The 21498-nt window shown below is 45.3% G+C and overlaps 1 protein-coding gene across 17 annotated transcripts in view; it reads left to right on the plus strand.

Moving 5' to 3' along the window:
* The window catches only part of FOXN3 (forkhead box N3), a 384586-nt gene that overhangs the window by 43729 nt on the left and 319359 nt on the right, over positions 1-21498 (plus strand). The window lies entirely within an intron of this gene.

The raw sequence follows: 21498 nt of genomic DNA on the forward strand, positions 1-21498 counted from the left end.
GGGTGGCTTTTGTTTTTCAGTTTGATAAGACAGTTGAATGAATATGGGCACCCAGCAATTCAGACAATTACTTGGAGCCTGCCAATGCTTTGGTGATTCTTGGGCTGTCCTGGAACTGGTCAAATTTATGAATGGGTCTAAACCGATCAAATACCATGGCAAGCTTTTCTTCTGATACTAACGGACAGTGAGACTTCATTTTCCCGTGCAGCAAGGAGAACAAGAATTTTCACATATATTAATCTTCAAATTATTTGAAATATGTTCTTTTTAGTACTACTTCTGAAATTACATTCTCTGGGTACATTAAACCTAATTTACCCTTTGTCTTGATGACTCAAAATCATCTTTCTAAATATCTGGAACTGTGTACTTCAGTGATTCCACAATCTTAACAGTCTCAAGGGTGTAGTGTTTTAATTAAATGAGCATTTCCTCTATTCCATTGTTACCAAAAAGGCTAAAATAGTAGACATGAAATAATGGAAAGAGTTGTAAACTTAGAGCCAAAACTCTGGTTCTAATTTAAGTTTAATCATTAATTAGCTGTTTGACCTTTAGCAAGTCTCTTAACCTCTCTGAGAATTTATTTCTTCATCTATAAAAATGGGGAATTGGACCATAGTATTCCCAAGGTTGTTTAGATTTCTAAAATTTTATAAATTTATGATAAAGGACCATGCTATGCTGTAGTGCCAGTTCTCCTAAGGGCATTGAGGTTAGGATTATTTGTTTCTTTATGCTATGGTCCCACATTGCTAAGTTTTTCTAGATATTGTGTTAGCTTTGAAGCTTTTCTCCATTCCCTGGGTTGTGAACTACAGCCTCCAGGCCAAATTCGACCCACCACCTGTTTTTGTAAATAAAATTTTATTGGAACAGAGCCACACTCATTCACTTACGTCTATGGCTTCTTTGGAGCTACGGTGGTGGAACTGAGTAATCACAGCCAGGAAGGTATGAGCCACAATGCCTAAAATATTTGTTGTCTGATCTTTATAGGAAAAGCTTGCCAACCTCTGCTTTCTTCTTTAAAAACATTACAAAAAAAATTTTTCCCCCCTGCAGTCTATTACTTTTCACTGCAATCACTGTCTCCCTCCAGGATTTGGTTTTCATTTACCACATCACCTTGGCTAGAGGCGAAGAAACCAGTCGACACAACTAATCAGAATTAAGTTCAAAGAAAGAGTCAGTGGGTTCTGAACAAAACTTCAAGGGGACAGTCGGGGCAGGTGCTGAGTGCTTGGGCTTTTTAGCTACTTACAGGTCCTGTCCTTTCTCATTTACATTTCTCGATCATTCTTGCTAGTTATCCAATGTAGATGAAGTCTTATCACCACCGGAAATTTCTAGAAATGGGTGCTTTTATTCTGCTGATGGGTCTGGGTTTGCCATAAAGTCCGGTTCTTGGACCTGTATGTGCCACGTCATGCATGTGGCTTCACTGTCACGGGGAGGCTCCCCATGAATGTAGTCAACTGAACCTGAGACCCACACACAGCTGCGTGTCGAGCCTGCTCCGCTGCCCCCGGCTGCCCCCCCTCTACATGTTTCAGCTCCACCCTTCAGCGGCCCTTCCTGCCACTTGGGCGGACCCGTTGTGAAACTGATAGGCCAAATGACAGAAAATGAGATGAGCCCCAAGCAGTCGTGGGCAAGACACTGTGCCTTAAAGTTTACCAGGCGTTTCCTCTCTTGCGTGCGACCAGGTGAGTCAGCCTTGCCAGAGCCCCGAGTTGGCTCAGCTCGTGGTATAGTGACCTTGATTCCCGTTAGGCCCTTGTTCCTGTGTGTAGCTCGCTGGCTGGTGAGGGGAAGGAGTTAGGTAAGAGGCAAGACTGCAGAATTTCTGGGTCCCTAGCAGTAACAGCATCAACCCCAGTTCCTGTCAGTTACTGATGATCCTGCTATTTTGTGGGCATGGTTGTGAGGCCATGTATGTAGAGACTACTGCCCCCCTCGGTGGCCCGTAAATTCTTTACATGCAGGAGCTATTTTTTATCTTAGCTCCAAATCTCTGTTGAACGGAACAATATCTGGCTTCAACAAACACATGTTGAATTGATTTGTAATGACCAAGGTTTTCTGGTGACACAACTGAGTTGACCGCATGTCTAGGCAGACCTCTGTAGTAGCCATACATATAAAATTGGCTCCCTGTACAGTGCTCAGTGTTAGAGCACAGCCACCTCTTGGAGGAACTAGCCCTTCCTTCTGGAGATAGCACTAGAAGGCAGGCAACAGCTGCAGGGGTGACCGAGCCAGGCTGAAGTCTGGGTGGAAGTCTTGTCTTAGCTGCTGCTCACCTCAGATCACCGTCACCTTCCGCCACCTCCATCCTGCCCGTGCCTCTGAGACTGACACCCATTCCTCACCTCCATCCGTTTTCCCCTCTGCTGTCAAGGGGTGATCAGACTGTAGGAAATGGGAAAAAAAAGACTAACATATGACTCAACTTGAGGGTTATCTAAGAAAGGGCTAAAAACAGGACAGCGTGGTAACTATAGGTAATAATGATGTATTGCATATTTGAAAGTTGCTGAGAGAAGGGTGCCCGGCTGGCTCAGTCGGTTGAGCATCCGACTCGGTTTCGGCTCAGGTCATGATCTCGTGGGTCATGAGATCGATCCCTACATCGGGTTCTGTGCTCAGTGGGGAGTCTACTTGGGGATTCTTTCCCTCTCCTCCCCCCATGGATAAATAAATCTTTTTTAAAGAAAAAGAAAGTTGCTTAAAGAGTAGATCTTAAAAGTTCTCATCACACACAAAAAAGTGTAACTGTGCAATGATGGATGTTAACTAGACTTCTTGTGGTGATCATTTCACAAGATATACAAATATCAAATCATTTTGTTGTACACCGAAAGTCATACGTTTGTTATATGTGAATTATACTTCAACTAAAAAAAAAAGGAGCCGACCCATGCTTGATCCATGTGTAAATACATAGGAGTTTCTGGGGCGCCTGGCATGTTGGTAGAGCATGTGACTCTCGAGCTTGGAGCTGTGAATTCCCACCCACTTTGGGTGTAGAGCTTACTTAAAAAAAATACATAGGAGTTTCTTTCTGTTACATGTACTGTATTGGGAAATGAATAGCAAATACTTGATTCATTCATTAAAAAAAAATTGAATCTCTGATTTGTGCCAGGCTTATGCTAGTTGTTGGAGTTACAGCAGTAACAAGGACAGAAGGGAATTCATAGGTAATTAACAAGGAAACAAGTGAAACAGTTGTAAATTGTGATAACAAATAATGAGGGATACAAATGTTAGGGGCCAGATCTGAGGAGGTGACATTTATTGAGCAGGAGTCTTAAAAATCCTGAAGGAGCCTCATTATGCAGGTGAGGGAAGAAAGAGCTTCCAGGCTGTGGGCACAGCACGTGCAAAGACCCTGAGGCTGATGGAGGGAGCCTCGGCTCCTCTGGGATTGAAACAGGGTGAATGTGTGGGAATGTGTGGCCTGGGTGGAGGTCCAGGATGTGGTCGGGGCAGGCTGCTCCCTGAGGAGGTTGGGTTTATCGTTGCTGCCATGGTTTCACGCGTTCAGATTTCTCTTGAGAGCATCACTTTTGCTGTTGTATGGGGTGCAGTCATTGAGACCAGGCAGGTGATGTCCTGGACCAGAATAAGGTAAGGCTCTAAAGTAGAGAAGATGAAGAGAACTTTCTGGTGTCCGGAGGGACAAGGAGGTGTTGGGATGCTGACATCTAGGAGGTGGCATTTATTAAGATGAGGGAAATTGAGGGGACTGGAAGGACAGATTTGGAGGAAAAGTTTAAAGTTCTGCTTTGAATTCAAGTGTGTTGGTGGCACAAGGCACCTTGTGGAGCTGATAAATGTGAACCTGTGTAACCTTTCGTATCCCTGCCACTCCTGAGTCGTTCTATGCTCTGATGAATGACTAGCCTTCTTCCTGCACATGGATCCTCCCCAGGGGCCCCTCTGAACCCAGATTTATGCCATATTGCACCTTTGTAGTTAGCACAATCGCTCGCTTGCAGTAGATGCTCAGGAAAGAATTGCTGATGCACCAAGCATCCCCAGCTCGTTGAGAGCCCGGTCCAAAGCAAGTAAGAGAAACTGGTTAAAGGGGAAGCGATGCCCATGAAGAGGGGTTTTTGTGGTGTCCGTGACGAAATGGCTATTTTCCTAAGAAGGGATGTTAGACAAATGATGAGGAAGAAACGGGGACACATCTAGACGTCTGTACCTTGCAGCACCCATCTTGGCTTCTGTACCTGTAACCTTGAGTCAGCTGTGTTGGAAGCAGGATCACACATGCACGCCTGTCTCCTCTCTCCCTTTCGTTTCTCCTCCTTTCCTCCTCTTTGCTCTCCTGTTGCCCCCTTAGAGGAGGGAAAAAGGCAAAGTGACAAGGAGGAGGAGGAGGAAGGGGGAGGGCAAAGCCATGGGCTTCATTCAGGTATCATGGGGCAGGGGATGTCATTTGGAATACATAGCTGCTGTTCACACACACACACACACACACACACACACACACACGAATGAGTCGTGAGTAATTTCATCTCCCAAAACCAGCACAGTGAACATTATTTTCCCTCCATGGCTTCAGTGTTCTGGAAGATTGAAGCTAGTGATAGTGGTACCACTTATTAACTTAAAAGTGCATTTCTGTGATAGGTCCCATGTCCTGAACTAGTAATTTTTGACAATGCAAAATAATGAGGGCAGTGTCTTGCGATTTTAGAAGCTAAGCATTTGTCGCATTTAAAAAAAATTTAAGTTATTTCTTCCCTGTAGGAAAGTAAAGAAATCTGCGATAAAATAATAATTAAATGCTGACAGTGCTGAATTTCTACCCAGCATGAGCTGGCAGCCGTTTCATACCAAAACATTAGGTCATTTGAAGAAAAAAATCTGATTAAATACCTCTGTAGGCTTCTCTGATTAGCCGTTCTTAAAAGAGTCTGTGACAGTAATGAAAGGGTGCAATTTGACAGCCGTAATTTCCTCTTGAAAGAAAGGTAACACAGAATAGTGGGTACGCGTGAGGGTTTTACGGGAATTTCTTGTTGGTCTTTACTAGTGGGTTTGTTTTACTAATCATTAGTTTCTAGCCATTCTAAAGAGCCCGCCAAGCAGGAATTATGTGAGATGAAAAGTACGTTGTCTTCCAGGGGTAAGGCTTGGGGGTCAATTTCAATGCCAATCTTTCTTTTCTTTCCTCTCCACTCAGTGGATTTTGTATTTCTGGGGTTAAATGACCTTGACATGGGCAGGTTTGGGAAATGAAGTGTAGGTTGCAGAGATCCTCTGTGCGTCCCGTGTATTAATTTTCTGTGTCTGGCAGCTCCCAGCGTCTCTTTGTATTAACTCGCCATGGCGTGAGGGCTGGAGGCCAGATTTGATGGAAGATGGAATGATTATGTGGCATATGGTAAATGCAATGACCACCACTAATTACTCCTTCTTTTCACTTTCTCCTTGGCTTCCATGGGTGATCGGGGGTTTCTTGGATTTGGGAGTGTTTACCTTGTGTCAGCCCCATGATATACTCTCACCCTCAGTGGATATTGGAGCAGCTGACTTTCTGGGCTCTAATGTGATAGAATTGGCATTTCAAACCTAAGAGCAGACTCACGGCTCATCCAGCCCCAATACTTCATTCGAATGATGAAGGCCTCTGAAGGGGAGGTTCGCCTGGGAGTCAAGTCTCCGAAGCTCTGGACAAAATTGGTTTTCCCTTGGCTGTCCTACCTCTCAAGGGCTGAAGGAGAGTCAATGTTTTAGTGTCCCACAGCTTCCGTATCAGAGTACCACAAGCTAGGTGGCTCAAAGCAACAGAAATGTATTCTCTTTCATGTTTAGGAGGTTAGAAATCCAAAATCCAGGTGTTGGCAGGGCCATGCAGACTGAAGATTCTGTGGCAGAATCTGTTCTGTGCCATTCTCTTCATTCTGGTGTTGCTGGCAGCCCTTGGCAGCCCTTGGCTATGCCAGCGGAGCCCCAGTCTCTGCCTCGAGCATCACGTGGTTTTCTCCTTGTATGCGTCTCTATGTGCGTCTCTCGTCTTCTTGTAAGGACACCAGTCATACTGGATTTAGGACCCACCCTACTCCCGTATAACCTCATCTTAACTAATTGCATCTGCAATATCGTCCTTTTCTGAATCAGGTCACATTGTGAGATCCTAGGAGTTAGGACTTGGGGGGACACGATTCAGTGCATAACAGGCGGGGTTGGGTAAGGTTTTCCAGGGAGGGATTTTTGGAGACATTTAACTGCAATGAATCATTATCACCTTCAGCTGTACTTCCAGAGCTTACTCCGTCTTTATGCTTTTCCTGTCAAGTGCAGGAACCTGAGTCCTTTCCATTTATTATTAATGATGATGATATGTAGCTTTCACTTTTTAGCAAGGAGTGAGAGCGTGTGAGTCAACCCAAGGATTAGCCATAAAAAAAGGATGAAGTTAAAAACTATTCGGAGACAAGATTTGAGTTGTAGATATTTTTGTAGAGATTCTCTGGGTTCTTTTTCAGTGTGCACTAAAGCCCTTCAATTTGGAGAGTCGATTCTATTTATTTTTATATTTGTTCTATATTTATTTATAATTTAGAACAATTATAATTTAGAATATACAACAATTTGTTCTACAATTTACGCAATCACAATTATCCTGCCTTTCTCCTTAATGGTTATTTTTTTTCACTATCCCTCACTCTAAATTCACCTTCTGGAAAGATTGACCGTTTTTAATTTCTTCAGCCTTGTCATATAGAATCCATGGTGGCACCCCATTTCCTGCCATTGTTATCAACCTGTAGTAGCCGTCACACCATACAGATCTGTGTCCTGGTCTCCAAACACGCCTTCTGCCTCCCCCACTCCATACTCTGCTCTGGCTCCTCTTGCCCTATGACATGGTGTTCCCTGGCCCCTGCTGCCCCTCAGAACACAGACTACCCTCTGGGGCTCGTATCCACCCTCCCCTGCTTCCTGGATGCTACTCAAACAAGAAGTGATCCCCTCCTGAGTGAAGTCCCGTGGAATTCCTTGTCAGTTCCTCATTTGGGTCCCACATGACTGCCCTTTAGTGCCTTCTCTTTACAAAAGTAGCAGATTAGTAGCCACAAGAGCTGCCTTCTACTCATGGTGCCGTTCCTGTCTTGTGTGGCTGTGGAATGCTTAACCATACTGTCCGCCTCTCTGTGGTTCTGAGAATCCAATGAGTCAGAACATTAAGATGATTTGAAACTCATCTATGAGAAGCACTATTCAAATGTTTATCACTTAATGTGCCTCAATGTACTTACCTGTAAAATGGACCAGTTAATAATAGTACCTGGGGAGGATTCATTTAGTAAGGCACGTAGGATAGTATGTGGTGTATAGTAATTCACGAGTGAGAGCTGTCATCCTCGTCCTCATTGTCAGTATCTTTGCAGATAGGATTATATGCCCCTTTAGGACAGAGGTTGCATTTTGGAATCTCCTCCATGCATAGGATGGAACCTGACTCTGGATGATCAGTGAACACTTGCTGGCTGTGTGCATTCTCCTATGTCTCCTTTTTCCTATGACATTAAAATTCCCCCTGATCACTCTTTAGCCTGGAAGTTTTTAAATGAATAGAAATCAACTCTGACAGCAGTGTTGATTTTGGCTCTAAACCTAAATTAGTTTGATAGGTGAATCTCTGTGGTAATGCAGATGTCATCATTCAAAGTGGTCCAAATTCATTTTCTTCTGATACCTCCTCATCAGGATGCAACATGGGCATGTTTTGAAATGGAACATCCTCTATTAGTTTAATTGAATGTGGTTTTGACAGCATCAAGGTTTGTGTAATGTCCTCGTGGTAACGCTTTGAAGGCATATGTGAGGGCAGAATCATTCTACAAAATGGTGAGGCGGAAAATTTCTGGGACAGCTTGGTGTTCCTTGTATGGTATAGAGTAGCTGGGTAAATGATAGTGGGTCAATGAGAAGAGACCGAAAAACCTTGCAGATGACTACTTGCAGGTAAACTTCCATACATTGCCTAAAAATACATGGCAAGATCTGCTCATACACGTACACAATTTGGCAATTATATACTTTTTGATACTAGTGTAATTTTTGAATTCCTCTTGACTTTCCTCCTTTTGAGTAAATCTTACCAATACACTTTCCTCACCACATCCAAGTCTGTCCATACCTATTTTTTTATGTGGCTATAAGAATAGAAATTCCTTTGGGGGCAAATATGAGCAAATCTGTTTTCTTTCTTTCTTTTTTTTTTTTTTAAAGATTTTATTTATTTATTCGACAGAGATAGAGACAGCCAGCGAGAGAGGGAACACAAGCAGGGGGAGTGGGAGAGGAAGAAGCAGGCTCATAGTGGAAGAGCCTGATGTGGGGCTCGATCCCATAACGTCGGGATCACGCCCTGAGCCAAAGGCAGACGACTAACCGCTGTGCCACCCAGGCGCCCCAAAGAATCATTGTTTTCTTTCCTTATACCAATAGAATGCCCTGAATGGCGCTGATGCTCAAAGTCTGTTGATAACTGACTCTCTTTCTAGGAATATGACTTGGGTAATTTTATCAAGAATTCATGGTGTGGCAGCAAAATTAGTGATGTTTATTTAGGAGGCGTTTTCCTGTAAGTAGCTGATTGGGAAAATGTGCAACTCCTACTGCATAAATACAGGTCAAGGAAGGCAAGTGGAGTCTCCACAGAGAGTGGTCCAGGAGACAAAAGAAATCTTGTCCTTTTGATGTGATCGTGAATAAATATCCCAATCACACTGGAACCTCTACAGACACACACACACACACACACACACACACACACGTTCCTCCCTTCCAAGCCTTATAACAGGGTCATGCCAACCCAACTAGAGCCACAGTAATAATAATAGTAATAGCCAGCCTTTCTTGCAAATGCCACCATCCACAATTTGCAGACAACTCTCTTGAAAGTATTTTGGGAAGATCCCCTCCTCTGCTGTTTTCTTCTAAATTCACATTCTGGAAAGCTTGACCATTTGAATTTCCTCGATCCTATCATGCTCTGCACAAACTCTGTGATGGCATCCCATCTCCTGCCCTTGCTACCCCTTGCACTTGCCCCGCGGAGCCTCCCTGCCACCAGATGGCCCCAGTTCCTGATCTGCAAAGGTACCTTGTACCCGCACACCGCCATACTCTGCTCTGGCTCCTCTTGCTCTCTGACATAGTGTTCCCCTTCCCCTGCTGCCCCTCTGAACACAGCCTACCCTCAGGGGTTTGCATCCACCACCCCTCCTTCCTGGATGCTCCCCAAACAGGAAGTGATCTCCTCCCGAGGGAAGTCCAGTGGAATTCCTTGTCAGTACCTCACGTTGATCTCACAGAACTGCCTCAGGGATGTCTGACGCATCCCCAAGAGCTGTGAAAGTCGACACGACCCACGAAGGTGCTCCAAAGCTATCAAGGTTCCTTGAGGCCTCTGGGAGGTGTCACACCCTCACTGTGGAAGCCAGTTCTTGGTGGTGCCTACCAGCCATGACATCCTGCCTTCCTTCCTCTCCCAAGCCTGCATAGATCGCCACCTGCCGCTTGAGCCGCTCTGCATTCCCAGACATCTCAGCTGGGGCCTGACCTCCTGTCCTGCTGGCTCTTCCACCAAATGCTGGTTTTCAGTCAGAAGGCACCTGGACCCCCTTCTCTGTCGTTCACTGCCAGCATCTTCTTTGTTTGGTCTGGGCGTAGGGCTTGGCGGCTGTTATAGGTTTGAAATGGTCTGGAGCACCTCTGTTAGAAATTCCTGAACTGAAGCTCTGTCTGGAGACCACAGAGCAGAGTTAGGAGGGCGAGACCTGTTTTCTAGGGTTGGCCTGTCTACTGATGGCTGTGTGATCTTGAGAAAGTGTCCTCTGAGAGCCAAACAGGTGTGTGTACAGCATTATCTCAGTAACTCGCACCCAGCACACATTCAGGGAGTGATGTAGCTAGTTTTATTTTTCTTTTGAATATCCTCGGAGATAGCAACATGTAAATCCCTCGAAAGTAGGTAATCTTGCTGGGCAATGTAATTTTGGGTCCATAACGATAGGTCATTTTAAAGCAATGAGACGCGGACTTGTCAACTGGCTCTGGAGTCACTTCTAACACTGGTGACCACATATACTACCGTTCACAAAGCCAGCGTAACGCAGGGCTGGATTTTTGCTGTCCAGAAGGTCTGTACCAGGATCGAGTTGTACAGGTAACTTGGGGCTCGCCTCCTTGCCTCTAGTCAAGACAGGCTATGGGAGGGGTCCCCATTTCCCTGCCCCAGTGGTCCAGGGGCTGCGTGGGGCCACCCCCTGACCAGCCCCAGGCCGATGCTCATTACTGGTTTGTGCAAGGAAGAGCAGCCTGGCAGACCCTCACTGTTTTGGGGAGACTCCCTCCTTCCCCAGAATGCAAGTGTGAGCCCATACGGTTGCCGCCGTCTCCTCCGCTGTTGCTGCCCCGTCCCAGAGCTAAAGGGCGTGCCTTTACCCAGTCCCGGCACCTTCCCCTCGGGTTAGGAGGCCCTTCGCGTCCAGGTACCATTTACGCAGACGTTCTCATATGTTGTACACAGAGTCCTGTGGGCTCGTATTTGCCCTTTTCTTGCTCCTTTTGGTGGCACCGTGCCTTCCCGAGAACAGGCAAGAACAGGAAGCGTTAAAGGGAAGAAGCCCCGCGTTAAGAGAGGCCTAAGTCTGCCCCAGGCGAGTAGGGGGCACGAGATGCATTGAGCTCCTCAGGCAGGTAATGAAATCAGGCTGCGGCCTATCTTGCTGCCTTGTCACCCCGACTTCCCAGCGGGTGCCCCAGGGCCTGCTGGAGCCACCGTGATGGTGCCACCTCGCCCGCGTCTTCCCTCATCCGTGACGGGACTGGGTCTGCTGAACCCCTGGGCTCCAGAGGTGGCCGTCCGTCCTTACGGCACCCCCGGCCGGCTCCGCCTTCCCTGAGGGATCTGAGGGATGGGGCTTTGCCGCAGGACCTGGGATGACTCTTGACCCGAGGCAGTGTTGAGGGGCTCGAGCCCCGAGTCCTTACTGCCTCGTCCAACTGTGACCTTGAGTCCTGGTTTTTGTGTTTTGTCTTTTTATTAGTTCTCCAAATTGGTCCCCAGATCCCTACCCTGTTTCTGAGCCCAAGCTCCAGTCTTATTTACCTGGCTGAGAACCCAGGAGCTGGGGACTTGTTCTCAGCCTTGGCCTGCCCGCAGAGCAGAGCCTGCATCTCCCCACCTGCCCAGCAGGTGCGCTCTGGCCCTCGGCTTTGAGTGCGCACCGCTCCTGTCCTGCCTCCCTCGCCCCGTGAGGCCATTCTGCTTTTGGACGTCACACTGCCTTTTCCTGCATGACCACTCGTTTGCTTGTCCTGCCCTTGGTATACAGTGGACATACTTCATGCAGCTTTTCACCATATGCCCTGGCCCAGATGGGTGGTAGATAGAGAGATGTTCTCTGGAGAAGTAGAAGCAAGTCTTCAGTGTCCATCTTCATGGTCCCGTCAGTAATGACATGCTGTGAATTTTTGCCTCCGTAAGGTCACTCTATTTTAAAGCAATTCTTAGTTTTTAAAGCAATTTTGTCTACACGTGTGTTTTGCGTTATGTTTTGGCTTTTGTGTGGTGTCAAAGACATCCTTCCAGGGCTTACAGTGGATGGAGTCTCTGCTTTCCGCACCTGCCACCCCCCCCCCCCCCCCCAGCACGTGGAACCCTCAGCTAACCAGGCGAAGTCAGGCTGTTGCCCAGGAGCCGGGCCGGTCGCAGAGCTGGCTGCTTGAAGCCAGCAGTGGCGCCACCCAGAGCTAGCTTAAGAGTCCCTGGGGATGGCCCACCTGTCGGGTGTCTTGCTGATTGACACCGTCACTCCCTTCTGTCTGGGGCAGAAGATCCATGAGAATGCAGTGGAATTTCCAGACCACCTTAACAAACATTACTCTCTCGGGATCTTTCAACGGGGTGAATAGGAACCCTCCAGGAAGAGCAGGAATGGACAGAAGAGGTTTTACCATCTTTTCATGGCAAGGAAACAAAGGAAGGAAGCAAACAGATGAGGTAACTAAATTAAAAGGTGAACTCGGTGCCTTTTGCACCAGGTGTGAGCTCCGAGTCATGAACCACACTCATCTGTGCCCTGGCCACGCAGGCCTTGCAGGCAGTTGAGACCTTCAGGGACGGTGGCAAGGTTCTGGAGCTAAGCCCCACCCAGTGCAGTTTGGCCGAGGATCGCCAGACCACAGTGTCGATGACTGAAGCCCTGTCCACCGAGCCCTTTCCTGCCCTGCAGCTTCCGGTGGCTGCATGCCAGGCCCTCAGAGGCAGCTCTGACTGGGTAGGCATCTTTCTTCTTTTGCCCCATCCCTCACAGCTCTGGATCCCTGCCCGGTTGCCCCCCAACATGGGGCAGAATACAGGTCTTCCGGTTTTCTAGCTCCTTTCTGTCCCTTTTCCCAAATCAGCGGATACTTTCCACCCCACACCCCTTTCTGGCAGCATCCTCAGGATGGACCAGAGACCACTTGGGAATCAGAATCCTAGGGTGAACCCAGAAGCATTCCTTATCAATAGCCAAAAATTTTGACAGGCCCTTGTGGCTTGCAACTGTCTTCTTCTCTGCCTCCCCAATTCCCAGGGCGGAGGGGGGGGAGGTTCCTCCTCTGCCCTGTCCTGGGGGTTGGTGCCTTCATTCTCCCCTGCACGCTTCAGTAGGGAGGGCTGTGCAGGGGCCCCAGGCTTCCTGAGGAAGGGAGCATGTCCATCCTCCTTTAACCCCCTCCCCCTAAACATCCTGCCCCCCCCCCCCCCCCAGGGATGCCAGGCTCATACACTGGTGATGTATGCGGAGAGCCAAAGCTTCTCTCAGCTTTGGCCCAAACAACAGAAGGAGAATAATATAGTGTTAGTTTCCTTATTTGCTTGTTATACAATGAAAACCGGCCAGGTCAATAGAAAATGCAAATTCATCACTTAAAAAAGAGACTATTTCTTGTCTTTTCTACAATCTAAGAAGGCATTTTGATGCAGTAAACACACACACGTAGAAATCAGTGGACTAGAAGGTGAACTCTGTGAATTCTCGGCCTGGCTGGGAACATACAGTAAGCTCTTTGGTCAAATCTGCTAACACTCAAACCTCAGCTTCCTCAGCTCCAAAGCAGGAATAATATTTTTATGCCTCCTTACCAGCTTATTGCAGTTATTAAATTAGGCAGAATTCTATGAAGGAGCTGAAGGCACTATAAAACACTGAAAGATCAGTCTGGATATTATTTACTAGAGAGACTGCCTTTAATAAAGAAAGTGGTAGAATGTCACCCAAGATAGGAAGGTGCAGTTGACAGAAAAGGAAATGAATGGCTCTTAAACGTATCGAAACATGCTTATATCCCCAGGGCTACTAAGAGAAACATAAACTAAAACTTCTAAAGATCATTTTTACCTGTTAGATTGGTGAAGTTCAAAATAGATTGGCCCTTGACAAACAACGTGGGTTTGAACAGTGTGGGTTGACTTACACGTGGATTTTTCTCGATAAATACAGTACTGAAAATGTATTTTCTCTTCCTTATGACTTTGTTCATACGATTTTCTTTTCCCTAGCTTGCTTTATTGTAAGAGTACAGTCTATAGTACATAGAACATACAAAATTTGTGTTCATTGACTTACTGGTAAGGCTTCTGGAACAGTAGGCTATTAGTCGTTAAGGTTTGGGGAGTCAGAAGTTCTACGTGGATTTTCAACTGTGTGGGGTGAGGGTCTGCACCCCTAACCCCCTCCTTGTTCAGGTGCCAGTTGTGGTGGATGGTACTGTTAGCCCGTGTGAGAAGCTCCATTGCTGATGGGGGTATAAGTGGATACAGCCTTTAGGAAAAGCACATTGGTCAGATTAATTGAAGCAGAAAATGCATGTATCAGCAGACAGGCAAATCCATTTCTTGCTATTTATGCTACAGATGTATTTGCACTTGTACAGAATAAGGCAGCTCTGTACGTACAACCATGGGGAAGGATCGCAAAGGACGTTGAATGAAAAACACTAAGTATGGGAGTTTGCCAAAAAGCATTTGATTTTTCCCCCCTTTGGTAGTATTTGCTGTTTTTTGTTTGTTCTGTTTTTGTTTTCATTTTGCTGTTGAGGGTGGAATTGGTGGGTGGGTGACAGGGGTGGTAAGATGACATTTTGATGTATTTCCAACCTTTCGAATTTTACACCGTATGCAGACATGACCCAAGATTTTCGAAAAAATGAAAATAACATAAAAGTAAACAAAAAATCAAAGTGAACAACAACAAAAAATACGGACAAAGCCCTAACTTTCTTTTTTTGCTTTCCTCTCACTAAATCAAAATTTAAAATAAAGTAAAAGGTAAAGGAAGAAAGTCCCTTAAGGGGAATTATTGTTTTTATGGTTTGTTTTTTTTTTTGTTTGCCCTTCCCATGCTTGACGTTCATATGCCTTTTTGTTGGTTAAAGTGAAGACTACTTTCTTTTTACTTTTTGGGCGCCGGAACACTAACTTGAGTTGACTCCTTAAAATGGCAAAAAGGGGCTTCGTTTGCATGATTCTAAAGAACCAAACGGTCATGTCTCTGCTTTTCCCTTGATCAGCCAATCTTTATTTCTGAGATTTGAGTGACTTTGAAAAGTTGTGAGCCGCAAACCTAATCTGGATACTCATTTTCCCTGGCTTCCCAATGAGTGGTGGAGCTTGCTAGAAAGGAGCCTTGGGGCCTGCTACCGAGAGATTTAATCCCCTGGGCAATCAGAGAGCTGTTCAGGGCTGTGGATCCTAATTGGTATTGACCATTTTGTTAAATGACTCAAGTTCGTCCTTCCTGCTTTATTAGAAATTACAAGTTGTGTATTTGGGGATTATACTTCCAGAGTTTTGATTTCTTTATTCTTCTTTTTTCACTTGCAAATTGTTTAGGCAAAGGGCTCCTTTCATTGGGCTGGTCTTTTAACTCGATTAACCCACAAGCACTACTTCATAGTTCTTCCTTACCAAACTGTCCCCTTTGTGTAATATGGGGAACCGCGTGGCCTCTTTGCTCTGAGGGCCAAATGGAGCCCCCCCCAGACCTGGCGCGGTCTTTTGAAAATTTTCAGATGAAGAGGCCGGCTGTGAATGCGTGCCAAGTGGGGTGTTTGAGAGAGCCCCTTCATGTTGACTTACTGTCTGTCGCCTTCAGTTAGGAGAATTCACCACAGTCCACGTGGAGACGCCCTCCAGGCTCCAGTAAAGAGCTTGTTTTATTGTGTACATAGACAATTTGGCGTTAAAGGCTAACTTCAGCTGAGGGCCCTGTTTACTTTTCTATTGTGAACTAAAGTCGCTTGTTTGTTTGAATGGGGTTCCGCTTGTCTATCCATTATTCATACCTGTAAGTCAGATGATCTGCGTGGTCGTGACATATATGTGAACTGCGTGCTTGTATTTGCTGGTAGGGACTGGAGTTTGGCTCATATTTTTCCAGAACGTTTCCAGCAATCCTTACAGCCTCACTTAAGCAAACAAATAGTGATATCCGTCATGGAACAACTGGGCACACAGTTCTGAGTGCTTTTTCAGATGCTCTTTACAATGATTGGCCCAAGGCCTATCCTAACATTGTGCACTATAGAAGCAACTCTCAGTTCTTTGAAGAAGAAAGATAAATCTCAGGGCCACAGATTTCCTTCTGTTTTCCTTCAAGTGTTTGGCTCTAATTCAGTAATTAGTTACACAGAGATCATCAAATCATGAAAATGATGGCATTTAGGATTATTACCTTTTCTTAAGTGACGATTACGAGGTTCTCAGAATCTCTGGGCTCCCGGCTTTTTGGGGTCTTGCGTAAGAATTTTTGCCATGGCATGAGATTAGAACAAAAACAAATAAACCAAACAGCTCCAGCAAGAGAAGGTTTTGATGTCTAAGACTGAGTCACAGGCGAGGCCCTAAACATAGTGTATACCTCAAGACAGGCCGCCATCTTGCAGAAAGGACAGAAAGGACGCCCGGGGTGGCAGTAAGCAGACTCTTGGTCTGTGAGCATGTCACGAGAATTTACTACGTGCTCAGCGCCATGCTGGCTGGGAGCGCAGTCGGTAGGGATAAAGTGGTCGACCAGATAGACATGACGCCCCACAAGGAAAAAACATGAGTCTAGGTGCTCCAGAGAGCTATGTGGGGGCAGCAGTAGATATAAGGGTCCCCCTCACACCTCTGTGGAAAATGATATCACGCTTTGGTCTCCCACTTGAGGGGGGACATTGGAGAGAGCTGGGGGCACCCTATTTTGTCAGGGGTGAGAAGGGTTGCAGAGACATAGTGGTGTCAGTAGGAAGGACAGGTGTTGTTAGGGCAGATCAGACCAGGGATGGGTTCGAGGGAGGGGGGAAGTGTCAGAACCTATTTCTGCTTCTATGACTCTAGCTCAAGTCCCACAAAACTGATCTGAATAGCACAGAAGACTAAAAATAAAGGAGATGAACTCCAGAAAGTTAGACCTACAGCTCTGGGATCCCTTAGCAGAGCAGGGTGCCTCATGGAAAGGATGCTTTCCCCTACTTCACCATCCTATCATTTGCTGTTTTAAAAAGTTGGCCGTTTTGCCTTGTGCTGTGGTAAAAATATTTCTTTAATTCTTGGTAAGTAAACGGAGTCTTAAAGCTTAAACCTCTGCCCTGGGCAGGGAACCAGAGGATGTCATTGTGCATAACTTCAAAGGCTGATAAGATGCTTAAGGTCGCTACTCTCTGAAAGAGTTCCTTTCTTTTAAGGCCAGCCAGAAACATCCGTGTGCACCACGTCCCACCGTGATTCCGACAAGAAGTAGGAGACCGTTCCTTCACTGCATGTCTGTTGAGACTCTTGCTTGCATTCCTCTACCCCACAGAATATATTTTCTTTCTCTGTGCCCTACAACGATCGCACTGTGCTTGGGATGATGGATGTCCAGTAAGCATGATATTAAAAGCAGCACCTTTTCCATCTGGAGTCAAAGGAACAGTGGTTTGCGTTGTACCATTTCCATGTTTCCATATTTGTACGAAGCAGTCACCCAAGGACTTGGGGGTTCTTGATGTTTTGGGGATGATGACTGGTGTGATATATAAGCTGGTGAAAAATAAAGCAAGCTGCTTTCTCACTGTCTCTGGTCATCCACCATTTAAAGCCCGTTGCTGACAGGTTAGACGGGGTTAGCTCAGTCTACTGTTTGTCAAGGACACTTCTCTCTCTTTTTTTCAGTGTTATCCCTGGGCCAGGCAGAACGTGCTGGTTTCTCTCTCTCACCAGCAGACAATTTAGCACAGCAGATGCCCGCAACCTGTGAAAGCAGGGGTGGAAGATTTTCAGTAAATTGTCCAGGAAATAAGGAAATACTGGCTATGCTGCTGGAAATGTTTGCTGTTCACTGTACCTTCTTTCGTGCAGAATATCTTCCAGCTATAATAAGTTCTTTCTACGTTTTGACTTTGCAAACGGAGGCCTGCCCTGTCAAGTCTAGGAGGGTAAGGCCTCGGAATAGAAGGGATGGAGTCCTGGGAATGATTCATTCCCCCGGAGGTGGCTGGTGGAACATGGAGGCTTTGATGGCCAATTTGGTGGCGCTTCTCTTGCGTCTCTGTAGCACGGTGCTTGGAGCGCCTGTGGGTTGCTTCGTGCAAGTGTAATTTAGGTTTCTCGTGCTTACTTGTAGTTCCCTTGTCCTTCACCTGCAAGACACGTTCTTGGCCCTGAGGATAGAGACAGAATTCTCTAGTGCCGCCTGATGAAGCCCTCATGCCTTCCTTGGGCGAGGGGCATCACCCCGTTGCTTCCAAGAAGGAGCATCAGCCCGCCTGCCAGAAAAAAATGTGACTTGGGAACCTCACAGTTTGAAGCTCCCATTTTCGCATTCCAGACTGATGCCCTCAGGCAGACTGGAGATAGCTTAATACAAGCATATTTGTAACACTCCAGTTCCAACCAGATCAAAGGGCAGAGAGCCTGCCTGGCTTGCAGCCTCCAAGATGAAAACTGGACTCTGGAACAGTCTGTGTGACTTGGCCATGCCTTGAATCTGGGAAGAAATACCAATTCTGTTATGGATATTTGAGCCATCAGATGGTGACTTTGAAGTCTCTTTGCCTATAATAAATTGGATTCGATGCCTTCCTCACCCTGCCCCCACCTTGGACTAGTTTAAGATTGGGGGTTTCTTCTAAAGTGGTGCTTCTCGTTGGGGCTGTCGGGGAAAAAACGAAGTGAGCATACTTGAGCCCGGGGTCGGTGCTGGAGTGCTGGGTCCAGGGCGGGCTCCGCTCAGAGGCCAGACCTTCAGGGATGTTCCAGATGCTGCTGTGATTGGGGTGACACGAGGAACTGAGGGTAGCATTCACTCCTCACACAGAATATGAAAATGTTGTCAGCTTTCTTCAGACCCTTAGATTCCACCGACTAGTAACATTACGGAAGAAAATTTCTTTTCTTTTTTTTTAAAGAAAGTCTTTAAAAATTACCGTTCGTTATGACCATAATTTCATAAAACAACGGACCTTTGAACAAACCAAAAAAAAAAAAATCAGTAAGAATTTGATTTCAGAACAAAAGCAATCTTTTAAATAGTATGCATTTAGCATGATTAAAAAACAACAACCCTTAATATATTGTTACATTTTCCTCATTTTGCCTCTGACCAGTAAAAACTTTGTCACTAACCATTATTGGTCTGTGAACAGATTTTCGGAAACTGTGATAGGGATTTGAAAACTGTGTCAGATTACATAGATCACATAATATATAGACATACATACATACGTACTTATATACATATAACCTGAAAGAAAAATCATAATTATTATGGTAATAACACGTTTACATTAGGCTTTTAATTACAGAGTACTTTTACATATATTATCCCATATGATCAGTTAGTGTATGCCCTTAAAACATAAATTAGTCTTAATAGCCTGAGCTAAATAGAATTAAGAATAGAAGGGAAGACTAGTGTTTAAATTGTTAGTGTCCTAGAGTCAAATATGAATAATTTTAAAAATTATCTACCGCTTTGATTTTTCTGTGTCTGTTATTCTGCTGTATTAGCAAGAGTAAATAAGCTAATACTGGGATGTGTGCACACATCTTTATAACCATATGTATAGCCTACCCGCATACATGCATGTATTTATGATGTTTTTTCTAAATAAAAAATCAGAACATATATTCTGAAAAACAGGAATATACACGTGGGGAATAATAAAATTATCTAAAATACAGTATGCATAGGAATTCTGAGGGATGCATGGGGCAGGGATTAAGGGGGAAGCGAGGAGGAGGGAGGAAGAGAAGGCAGGGGAGTGAAAGAGGGAATTTTTTTTTTTTAAAGATTTTATTTATTTATTCGACAGAGATAGAGACAGCCAGTGAGAGAGGGAACACAAGCAGGGGGAGTGGGAGAGGAAGAAGCAGGCTCATAGCAGAGGAGCCCGATGTGGGGCTCGATCCCATAACGCCGGGATCACGCCCTGAGCCGAAGGCAGACGCTTAACCGCTGTGCCACCCAGGCGCCCCTGAAAGAGGGAATTTTTACTCAGAGTAGAGGTGTGTATAGTCTCAAACTTGTATTTATTTTTTATTTTTTTAAAGATTTAAGAGAGAGACAGAGTGTGTGCAAATGAGTGGGAGGAGGGGCAGAGGGAGAGAGAAAGAGAGGGAAATCTCATGCAGACTCCCTGCGGAGTGCGGGGGAGGGGCGAGTGGGCCAAGCAGGGATTGATCTCAGGACCCTGCGATCATGAGATCATGACCTGAGTCGAAACCAAGAGTCAGACGCTTAGACTGAGCCGTCCAGGTGCCCCTCAAACTTGTATTTAAAAACAAAAATGTATTTTGACTTACAGTTAGGTGTCTCTATCTTGAACATCTGAATGTAGGTGTTTCTGATTTTGAATGTTCTCTTTGAACAAGGTAATACAGCATTTTCCCTTTGCCAGCTTCCCCTTCTTGCTCTCTTAGGATTACAGGCTCCCTTCAGGTTCCCTAAAGGAGAATGCTAGCTCTAGTGTTCTGGTTTGCAGGTGTTTCTCTGAAGCAAAACCTACTGCAAGACCCGTGGCCTAGTTGTTAAGTCGGCAGTCTTTCTTTTGAAGACCCTCTACCAAGCTAGAACTTCAGTTAGGCATTAATTAATCAGTCAGCTAACTACTTCAGACAGTGATCCTTCCACAAATATTTACTGGGGGTTTCATCTGTGTCAGCCTTGGTGTCGGGCAGGGGAGATACTAACAGAGCTCTGGATAAAATCGCATCTCCCTTTGGAGAGCTCGTGGTCTACTGGGGAGACAGACAAACCAGGATACAACAAATAATTAATTACAAATAGTGATTAATTCTGAATAGGAAACAAATGCAGTGCTATTATCGATAAACTTGAATAAAGCAATCTTGCAAACTAATCAGATAAAGAGAAAATTTGACAACTGACAATCAGTATCGTGTGTATATATGTGTATATATATAAAAAAGACAAAGATTATATGGTATGTTTGTATATGATATATTTATAACATAAAACATTTTTTTAAGAAAGGAAACCATTAGGAAAAAAATCATTAACTCTTAATTTTCTCATAGCATCTATTTATTGAATTCCTATGCAAAACTGCAATTTACTAAATTATTTACAGGGAGCAAAAGGCACTCTAGTTGGAAGGGTAGAGCCAATTGGTCAACTTAACACCAATACCGTGGACTCTTTGCATGCCATAGCACTAGTGGTTTGACCAGATATCCCAGAGTATCCATAACCTAAAAAAAATTTTTTAAAATCTTTTGGGGTTATATTTATATGTCATTTTGTTCTCTCTCAGTAAAAAACAAAATCATCTAACATTTAATGAATATCTATTCTGAATAAGCCCCTGAGCTTGCACTCAGAGAACATACACCTGATAGGAGAGCGGATAATTACATGCAAAGTTGAACATAAAATAGAAAGGGTTTGATACAGGGGCAAAGCTACAGGTAACAGAGGGAGAGCTTGGTTGGGGAGGGGGAGCCCAGCAAAAGATTTCTGGGGTGGCATTTCCGACTACACCTGAAAGAGTGGGCGAGCAGTAGACTTGTACAGAGTGGCAGTGCCGTGCCCCTGCTCAGCCACCTTTATACGCTCTTGGGAACACCCATTAAGCCTCGTTTTCATATTAAAACTAACAACTCTTTGTTTCCTGAGGGCATATGTCTTGTTAGGGAGCAATAATAATATATCAGTTTCCATCAAGTTGCGTTTTATCATCATAATGGTTACAGAGGAGGCTGCTTTTAGCTCCTGCAGTGCATTTTAATGTGTTGCAAGAAACATGGAAACTGACTAAAGGCATAATGGATCCATAATGGATGAGGAGCTGACGAGGCCACAAATGGGACACACCATGGCTGGAACATGAAAGTGCTTCCCTGGAAGTCAGATGCAGTGTCTGCGTTAGAAGGAGCCGATGAGCACAATCTGGTTTCACCTGACGCTCGTAGGTGATGTGTGGGCA

The sequence above is a fragment of the Ursus arctos genome, unplaced genomic scaffold (assembly GCF_023065955.2).
Source record: "Ursus arctos isolate Adak ecotype North America unplaced genomic scaffold, UrsArc2.0 scaffold_25, whole genome shotgun sequence".
Lineage (NCBI taxonomy): Eukaryota > Metazoa > Chordata > Mammalia > Carnivora > Ursidae > Ursus > Ursus arctos.